The sequence below is a fragment of the Parus major genome, chromosome 6, assembly GCF_001522545.3.
Source record: "Parus major isolate Abel chromosome 6, Parus_major1.1, whole genome shotgun sequence".
Lineage (NCBI taxonomy): Eukaryota > Metazoa > Chordata > Aves > Passeriformes > Paridae > Parus > Parus major.
Window position 1 is genome coordinate 30,935,318 of NC_031775.1, and position 9,624 is coordinate 30,944,941.

Consider the following 9,624-nt stretch of genomic DNA (forward strand, 5'->3'; position numbering starts at 1 on the left):
AAGCCCAGCAAAATGATCATTTAAAACCTTCCAAAACTTGAAATTATCTCCCTGAACTCAGCAGGCAATATTAAAAGAATTTCAGAAGCTTTCAGTGGATGGTGTCCGTGCCCACACAGGGTGACACACGTGCCTGCTGCCACCTGCACACCCTACACTGTTTGCATTAGACCAAAGTACTTTGCCTCTTGGGCAGGCTCTGGGGGTTCATTCCTCAGCTGAGAAATGACTTTCAAAGAGCTCCTGGGCTCCTGAAAGATGAACCTGGAGCCTTTATTAATCCTCCTAGAGACTGAAAGTCACTTTTCCCTGCTGTTTGTCCCTCCATTGCCATCAACAACAACAAGGGGAAGGCACAGTGTAGGGAGGGAAGGAGCCCTCCAGGGCCAGGACACCTTTGCCCACATTGCCACCTCCATGTCCCTGTAAATTTCCAAGCCCTGCATCTTCCATGATTCTCTTTAAGGAACGAGCAGCCAAACATCTGTGAGTTGTCTGAATTAGCGTGAATTTGGCAGACTGAACAGCAAACTCGCGTCGCCCCGCAGCCTTCGCGTCTCTTGTTTTCCTCGGGTTCATTAAATACACAACAATCTGTTACCAGAAGATGGTTCCTACGTGCAGGGGCTGCCAAGGAGCCAGCTTTGATGGCTCTGGTGGAGATGGGGGAATGTGTGATGAGCAGAGTCTTCTTGGTGCAGCAGGGCAAGGAGAGGACGGGCTGCAGCCACCCTGCCTCCCCCAGCGACCGTCCACCACGTGGCAAAAGTTATCTCTGATGTCAGAGCCATCCTGATGCAGCCAAAGCCAGAGGTGATTTTGGGAAGCTTCAAGGGGAACAGAGCAGAGTGTGGGATAAGCAGGAAGAGATGCTGACAATAGCCAAGGATGTCCTCCTGCAGCATCATTCCAGCCGGGATGGTTGTGCCGCATCCAGATGGAGAAACCGGGCTCTGCCAGGGTTATTCACACCCGTGAGCAGAGCCCTGGGCAGGGGCATCCCTGATCCTGAGCAAACTGGGGGGTTCCCAGTGCTGCTGGGCGGCACGAGGCCCAGGCATGCCGTGAAGGCACTGCCAACACCCAGCCACAGGCACACCGGGCTGATGCTGTGATGGGGAACGGCACCGGAGGCTTCGCCTTCCCTCAAAGGAAGTCTTTTGCTACGAGGGAAAAGTCAAAGCAAACACCCACTCACCGTGTTTACCCGCCTAAATCAAAGCCAAAGCAGCACTGAAACGTGCCCAACAGCATTTCCACAGAGTCATTCATGGAGAGTTTGGACTTGGCTTTTAGCTGGTGTTTTTAATATCGCGGGGAGACGCTTGCGAGGCTGGAATAATACAGAATCTGTTGCTGTAACACGCTCTCAGCTCCTGCGAGGTGTCAGCAGCACGTAGAGCCCAAACCTTCTGCAGGTTTGGCTCCATCAGGGGATCCCTGAGGGCCAGCACTGAGATGCTTCCCATGGGGAACAGCTCCAGCAAGCCCAAGGCACCACTGCCCCAAAGCAAGGTACCCTGCCAGGGATCGCCCAGCTGGAGAAATGATGCCCACAGAGGACAATTTTCCCAGGACTGGGATGCTTTTTCCCTGGAGATAGCCCTGATCCCCATGGAGTAATGCAGGATGAGCTCCACTGTGGCTTAGCAGCCATAAAATCCCAGATTTCGCAGCCTTTCTCAGAGGTGAGGAAAATTTAAAAAAAAAGTAAGTGGAAATGCAAACAGCCCCTGATTTTATTTGGGCTGGCAGGAACACAGTCCTGTCCTGCGCTCCTCAAGCTCATTTATGACAGCGTGAATAAGGAGTAATAAAGGGGGAAAAGAAATTAAAAATCTGTATTTTCCAGCCCATAGATCTCCATCTTTGCATAGTCTCCATATATCCCTCTTTCTCTCATGCCAGGGGTGAAAATCAGGAAAGAAACAGATTCCCCTGTGCCACAGAAAGGGGAAGCCCAAAGGACAGAGGGGTTGACCCCAGCACCAGCATGGTGTGAAGCACAAAGCCCACTCCTGAAACAGCATCCCAAGGAGAAGTGACCTAAATGCTGCATCCCATCCCAGCTCCAAAGCTGCCAGGAAGGGAATCACGCCAGGTATTCTGTCAGTGCACAAACATGAATGATTGCCCAGGACAAATAGGGCAGCAAAAACGTCCACCTTCATCACATGGAAAAAACATGTATCAACTTGCAACCCTAATGAGCGAAGGAATTAATGAATCCTGGATTTGTAAACCACTTTGAAGTCCCTAAAATAATGCCAGCACCTTAAATGAATGAGACTGCGAGTTAAACAGCAGGTTCTGTTAGAAAACAAGATACAGATAGATTTTTATAGATAGATTTTTATAGATAGATTTTTATAGATAGATTTTTATAGGTGTTAAGGACAATAAGAAGTTGCACTGACAGTAACAGAAAGAATGGTGGAAACATTAGTCGGGATGCAGAAGAGGAATAGACAATATAAATATTACTGTCCTGAGCAGAAAGGAAAACAACACAGTCATATTTGTCAGGAGTAACCTGGGATGATATTAAACAGCAGGCACTAAATATAGATCCTTCTTAAACAACAGCTCCAAATAAATTTACACCTTCAGTTTTCTAAGATCATACCAAAAAGTCTTCTGAGCCATCAGCACTGATGGTCCCTGAGGACTGGCACAAGCCAGCCTGGTAAATGTGGTGGGTGAGACCTCGAGCCCAGCAAGGCTCTGATTTCAGTGCAAGGTCAGGGAGTCAGGAATCACAATTACAACACCAAAGAAAGAGCTCTCCCCTCACCTGAAGGCTTTGTGCAGCTGAAAGGGAGCACTGGTACAACACACCTCATTAAATTGCACAGAAGTGGATGACAGCTACTGATAACACTTCACTGGCACATCTCAAACAGACCTGCAAGGAGCTGCTGACACTGCCTGCAGCAGAAACTGCACTGCCACCTCATGCCATGCAATATTTGTGGCAGTAACTGGGAGGGAAACAGGAAAACCAGTGCTGTGTGACTTGAGACCAGCAAAGTGCTAAATACGGAGAACAGCGTGGTAATACAGAACAGAGAGAAGCAACCAGCACAGTTGGTTACAGAGATGTTAATATACACCCTAAAAATCTAAATTGCTTAAAACCACTCACCTCAAAGGCAGGAGCATGTGCCCAGGCTCCTGCATGGTGCAGTAGATTAGCCAGGCATGCAGGGATATGTGCACAGGCTGGATAAATTTGGGGTCTCTGGGAGGAGAAGGAAGGGTACAGCCTCTGTGCTCTGTGCCTCTGTGGGCACCTGGAGCCTCTTCCCACCTCCAACCAAGGTCTGGAGGGGGCTCCAGGAGTAACTGGGGGGCTTCAAGACACAGGTATAGTATGAGACTGAGGGAATGTGGAGTGGTAACTGCTGAGGATGACCTGGCTGCCTCAGAGAGGGCAGGAGAAGCTGAGCAGGTCCCTCAGAGGGAGCAGACCAGCAGTGGGAGCCCTCCCAGCACGGCGAGAAACTGGAGCTATACAGATCCAGAGCAAGGGCAAAGTGCAATTTTTTCCTGAACAACACAGACAATAATCATTGCAATAAACTACAGCACCACAAATGACTGCACAGGGCTCTCAGCCAGTGCTACAGCTTTATCTCTGCACTGGGGGGCTTTCTAAAAGATACTGAATCATAGAATCATTAGGTTGGAAAAGACCTTTAAGACCACTGAGCCCAAGCTCTAGCAAGAGCTAACTCTGAATATTACTAAACATGGTGATGCACAGAGCAGTCCCAGAAGCAGGGCTCTCCTGGCTCGCTGCCCTGCACCCCAAGTGAGCTGTTGCACCCCCCATGTCCCAGGGAGGGATGTGCAGGGATCAGGAGGGTGGACTGACAGAGCAGCTCCTCCACAGGCTGGCCTGGCTCTTGCCCAGCTCCTCTTGAAGCTGCCACCTTTATGTTGTGTCATGGGGTTCACAGGACAGGCAGAGGGAGGGCATGGACAGCACAACCCATCCCACTGCAGAGCTGGAAATTCTTCTTTAAATGAAGTTTCAAATACCTACATCTGAAACCTCCACGGGAAAAGTAATTTCTACCAACAACACAAACCACGCACAACCGAAAATGTGGGTGAGAGTTTCTAAATGAAACATTTACATTTTGGCAATGTGCAGCTTCATTAACCACAATGCTTTCACTCTGAGAAGCACCATCCACTGCACTGCATTTCATTTATAACACAGCTGATAGACCAATAATCACAGAATGGCCTGGGCTGGAAGGGACCTTAAAGAGCACCTCATTCTAAGCCCCTGCCACAGTCCCAGGCTGCTCCAAGTCCTGTCCAACCTGGCCTTGGAACTTCCAGAGATCCAGGGACAGCCTTTTCTAGACTTTTCTCTTTTTTTTTTTTTCTGTTTTTCTGAGTTAACAGAGCGTCTACAAACCCAAAAATGGATGTTTTGAATGCTTTCTGTATCTTTATAATTATAATGGCTCTTCAGCTATGGCATACAATTGTAGCTTTTGGCACCTAGTTCATAATATTAAAACTTGTCTTTTCAAAAATATTATACAATATTCATTTGTACCAGCTGGGACAAAAAAACCCCAAAGCACTTGGTAACAGGGATAAAAATATATACATTTGAAGTAATTTCATAGCATTGACAATTATTGCCCAGCACACCAGAAGGCTGCTCTCAGTAAGGTTAAGGCAAGCACAGAAACACAAAAAATCACAGTTATTGTGACTTTCCTACATCACCTGAAACAAGAAATGACCAGTTCCACCTGGCCTAACTGTGCTGCCAGGCTGTCCTAACCAGAGAAGACCAGTTGTCTGCATTAATTCCTTTTCCTTATAACTAGCATTTCCCATTGGTGTAGAATAGTGATGATAGCACTTGTACAACTGGGCAGACAAGCACAAAGGTTTGTCTGGGGTCACTGCAAGAGCTGTCACAGGGTAAAGGACAAAAAAAAATCATAAATGCAAATAAATAACACATTTTAACTCATGCCCTTGGCTTTAGGAGCAGGGTGAGGGGTGAGTCTCCTGACCCCCTGGTTCAGACCAAAGCCAGTCACTGATGCACCTCAGCAGCCACATCCTTCTGCACCACCACCTCGCCAAGCCCTGCTCCTCCTCAGCCATCCAAAGAACTGCTGGTCCTTCCTTTCAGGGGCTGGTTTGGAGCAGAGAGAGGGAGAGCAGGTTTTCCAGCTGCTGGATCAAAGCTTGCCAGATCCCATTTTTTACAAACCCTAGGAGACGTGAGGATTTGTAAGCACGAAGTCAAACTCCTCTTTCACCACGGCCCCATACCTACCGCACAGCCAGCCCTGAGCCCTGGCTGCTGAAAGCAAAAGCTATGGCCAGGAGCCACAAATATAAGGAATGATGTAGCCCAAGGGATGCTTCAAATGGACTACAGAGGAGTGACACCAATGATGCTGCTATATTTAATCCTCTAAAAGCAAAAACCATGACCAAGTCTCCCTTGGGTACACTTTTAGGGGGGAGGTACAGAAACTCAATGCACCAGAAGAGATTTTTTTGCACTCACTCAACCAGTTCTTAAAATATTACTCAAATGAAGTGATTACTGAGCCAAACTTGCCTGGTACTTCCCACCCATCCGTGCAGGGATCCACAGCACGCAGTGTTGGGAGCAGCCACGCTTCACACAGGGTTTGGTGCTGCTCCTCCAGGTCAGTCTAATGCAGTTTACTCCTCCCTGGATTTCAAAGAAACTTCTAACATACCAAACCTTATTTATCTTACACAGCATATGTCAGATGCATAAGATGCAATATCACTCATATCCAAAGCCACAGGCTATAAAACTCATGGATAAACCACCTGAAGTCAGAAGAAATTCTGCCTGGAAATTAACTGCACCACCACACGTCTTAATTTTCAATCCCCACCTCACCTGTTGATGACTAAAGACCCATACATCCACAGCCTGTACTGAGATGCACTATCCCAGTGAGGTTTCAGAAACAGGCTCTTGCTTGAGAATTTTTGTCTCTCTAAAGGCAGCCAGCTCAGAAAAGTTTGGAAAAACGAAACAGCCCATGGATCTGCTCTCTCCAGTTCCCTGTAGCAGAGCCAGGTTCTGCATTGCTGCTCTCCAGAAATCGCTGGGTCGTGGGCAGCCAGGCTGGCACGGAGTGTGACCTTGGAGAAGTCCTTTTTCACAATTACACACGGCCACTGCCCGTAGGGAGACTTGTGGGCAGAACCAGAGCTCCAGGGCTCAGGTCTGCCAGTGGCCTGACAGCTTCCAAGGAATGTGCAGAAGGCTTCATCCCTAAAGGAAGTGGTGGCACTCATCCCATGAGATGCTGGGGACTGGGGACAGGAGATTCCCCAGCGGGGAGCAGCCCATAGGCTTCATGACCGGGCAGGCTGGCAGGCACAGAGGAGGAGCATGGTGGAAAATTCCCTCCTCCTCACCCAATTAGTTTATATTTAGCTCTCTGAGGAGCAGGCTGTTGTTTTGGTGATATTTTTGCCCAGCCCCACAAGGACCCCTGCAATGGGAACTGTGGCTCCCGCCACACGTGAGCCCCACGGCAGTCACAGCCCTCTGCTGCTCGGCAGACCTGCTTTTTTTTTTTAGTTTTGTTTCCCCGAGTCAGCAGGCTTGCTTCCTCTTCCTCCTCCTCCCATTTTGGGAGAGAAAGGAGCAGAAAACGTCAGGCAAGAAGAGAGCTTGCTTGAGCAGCTGCAGGGGAGCCACATGCCAGCTCCTCTGCTCCCCTGGTCCCCCATGGCCACGGGAATAAAACTTTTCATTCTGAAGGTATTTTCACTCTAGGAGAGAGTTTTGGTGAGTGCAGATCTGACACAAAGGCTTTCCTTGCCCTCTCCCTCCCCTGGGATGTGGGAAGGAGACTCGACCCCACCAGGCTGAGCATCTCTGGCACCTCACCCCGTCCCAGCCCGTTGGTCCAAAGTCTGCCCTGCCACAGATTAATGTTCATTAGCACTATTTCCCAGCAACATCATTTGACAAACCACGTGACACGGGAGGGGGAAGGAGACAAAACCAAAATCACCCTTTCAGCTTGGGGTGTCCTCTTTTCCATCAGAGATTTTACAAGGCAAGTGCAAACCACCTCCATCCTGACAAATAAAAGAAAATTTCTATGCAACATTAGAAGAAAGAAAAAAAGGGAGAAGAGTCTCAAACCACACAGTTGTCATTTGAGAAATCAGAAATCAAGCAGCAATACTAAATAGAAAAGTGGAATAAAGCTCATTCCTCTCCCCACCCACCAGGACACAGCCCATGGTGTCAGTTCTGCACACAAATACAGGTGTTTTGGCAAAAAGTTGTGTATCTTGTTCTGCCTATACTTTTGCTGAAAGTGAAGCAAGCCTTTGCTACTATGAAAAAAAACCAAATTGCATATAATTAACCAATGCAAACTTGGGGATTTATATTGGTATATGTTTGCCTATTTGCATGTGTGCATATTTATACACATGTATTTATTTATGCAGGTATCCATAGCTGAAAATTAATCTACATTGGTGTTGGCTCTGTCCCACAGTCTGCTCAATCTCCATATACAAAAATCTGGATCTCACTCTCACAAATCAATTATCCACTGAACTGATTTGCACAGATTTTCTATGCAAAGTTTTGCATTTACAGCAAAAGGCCATCTGCTTTCTATAACCACTGTGGTTCCTGGACACCTCTGCCCTGCGCAGAGCTGGAAGTCACAGAAGTTTCCCTCCCTGCTCTGGGTTGAAGCTGGAAGTGAGAAAGTCTGGAGCCAGGGATTCAGCAGCAAAACCTCCGGCACGCGTGGCCGTGCTCCACGTGGCTGTGCTTGGCAGGGTGTCCTTCCCTCCTCCCAAGTGGAGAGAAGGAAGCAATTCCACGGCAGGTTGTTTTGGCTGGGGTTTTTTTCCCCCACTTTTGGAAGCAAGGAGGCTGAATGCTTCTCCTGATAAAGTGCCTCCAGCCCTAATCCTGCCCCCCTGAGCACGGCCGTGCCAGGGCTGGGTGTGACACACCCACCACCGCAAGCATCCTCAGGCTCCACAGGACTTTCAAAAATGAAGAAATAAATCAGAATCTCACTTCAAACCCGCACCGAGCCACGAGAGGAAAGGACAGAGCAAACCGCTCTGAAATTCAGGTTTTTTACTATCACTGTAATTAATCTGTTTCATGACCCACCCCAAATATTTTCTCTAGAAACATTATCTACACTGTTTTGTGGGTTCTTTATTTCTTTTTCCATCCCTCAGCCAAGCCCTGGTAAATATTTCTGCCCACGACAGAGGCAGGCCAAGGGAATCTGGGTTTTGTGATGGCAGCAGCATCTCCTGCACTCGGAGATACCCAACACTGGGCAGAGATGCTCACAGCCCTCCGTATTTTTACTGGATTATCGCAAAACTCTGCTACCTCTGCAATTTGTAAGTAGTTTTTAATCTGTCAAAATAGACTTTTAGTATTGCTTGAGGATTCAAAAGGAAAATATGCACATCTGGTTTCAATCGCCAACTGAAGTTTCATCTATCAGCCTATTTCATAACAAATTACGCTTACTTTTCACTCCAGAGGATTTCCTAAGGAGGGGACGAGCTGCCAAGGTACACCAGCGTCTGTGGAGACCGCACGGCAGCGGCACAACTCAGTGACAGGCACCGCGCTGTGGCAAACTCTCTCCGCGTCAAGTAAATGAAAATTATTGAGGAAAAGCCCCTTTCCCATGAAATCTCTGCGTTCAGCTGCATGTGAAACCTTCACGTCCCTTAAAACCTGATCAACTTGACGTCACTGAATGGAGAAACAAGACTTACAGGCTTTCTAGGACAGCCCCACTGCCAGGGCACTTCACGCAGCAAGGCGCTGCCGTGTCCCATGGCAGCAGCGTCGGGGGCTGGAGACACCCCTGGGACCGGCCCGTCCCCTTCTCCTGCTGCCCTGAGACACCTCACACGTGCCAGGGGTGGAATCCGAGGCACGGCAGGGTGGGAAGTGCGAGCTGGCCCCGGGTGATCCGGACAGCATCTCTGCGGGGATGCTCAGCCGCGGCTCCCCTGGGCTGCAGCCCCCTGAGCCCGACCAGGGGAGTTTTGCACCGAGCCCGACGGCACCGAGGAGTTTCAGCCTCCTGGAGCAGCAGTCTCGGCCCGGAGAAAGGAATGCACGTGTTGATCCTTTCGCAGGAAATAATTCCAGTGGCAAAGGCAGAGGACTCGGAGCGGGTGAGGACCGCTCGCCAAACTCCGGAGAGCCGCCCATCCCCGCACGTCGGGCTCAGCATCCCGCACCCCCCCGCCGCTCCGGACACGCATCCCACAGCTCCACGCTCCTCCCGGGCGGCTCCTCCGCGGATCCCCCGCTCACCCGGGGGGGGAGGTGAGACCCGACGGCACAAAGGCGGACATCCCCAGCCCTCTCCGCGGGGATGCGGTGGCGGCGGGGGGTACCACCGTCCTACCCCATCCCCTCCGAGACGCCCCGTCCCCGGGCAGGGCGCACCGCCGCCCTTTGTCCGCTCTCCCCCGGCACCCCCCGGGGCGGCACGGCCCTGCAGCGCTGCGGGCATCGCTTACCGAGCGCTTCCCGCGGTGGCGGCGGAGCGGCCCGGCCGGGCCGGC

At 50.1% G+C, this 9,624-nt stretch overlaps 1 protein-coding gene across 4 annotated transcripts in view; it reads right to left on the bottom strand.

Annotated features, from left to right (window-relative positions):
* The window catches only part of FAM53B (family with sequence similarity 53 member B), a 44,435-nt gene extending 34,811 nt beyond the window's left edge, over positions 1-9,624 (bottom strand). For 2 of the 4 annotated variants that reach the window (XM_015633558.2, XM_015633557.2), the window contains exon 1: positions 9,580-9,624. The gene's annotated coding sequence lies outside the window, so the exon portion shown is untranslated. Of the gene's footprint in view, positions 1-5,923; positions 6,539-9,579 lie in introns of those variants that run through there. The other 2 variants (XM_015633555.2, XM_015633556.3) reach the window with 2 other exon arrangements.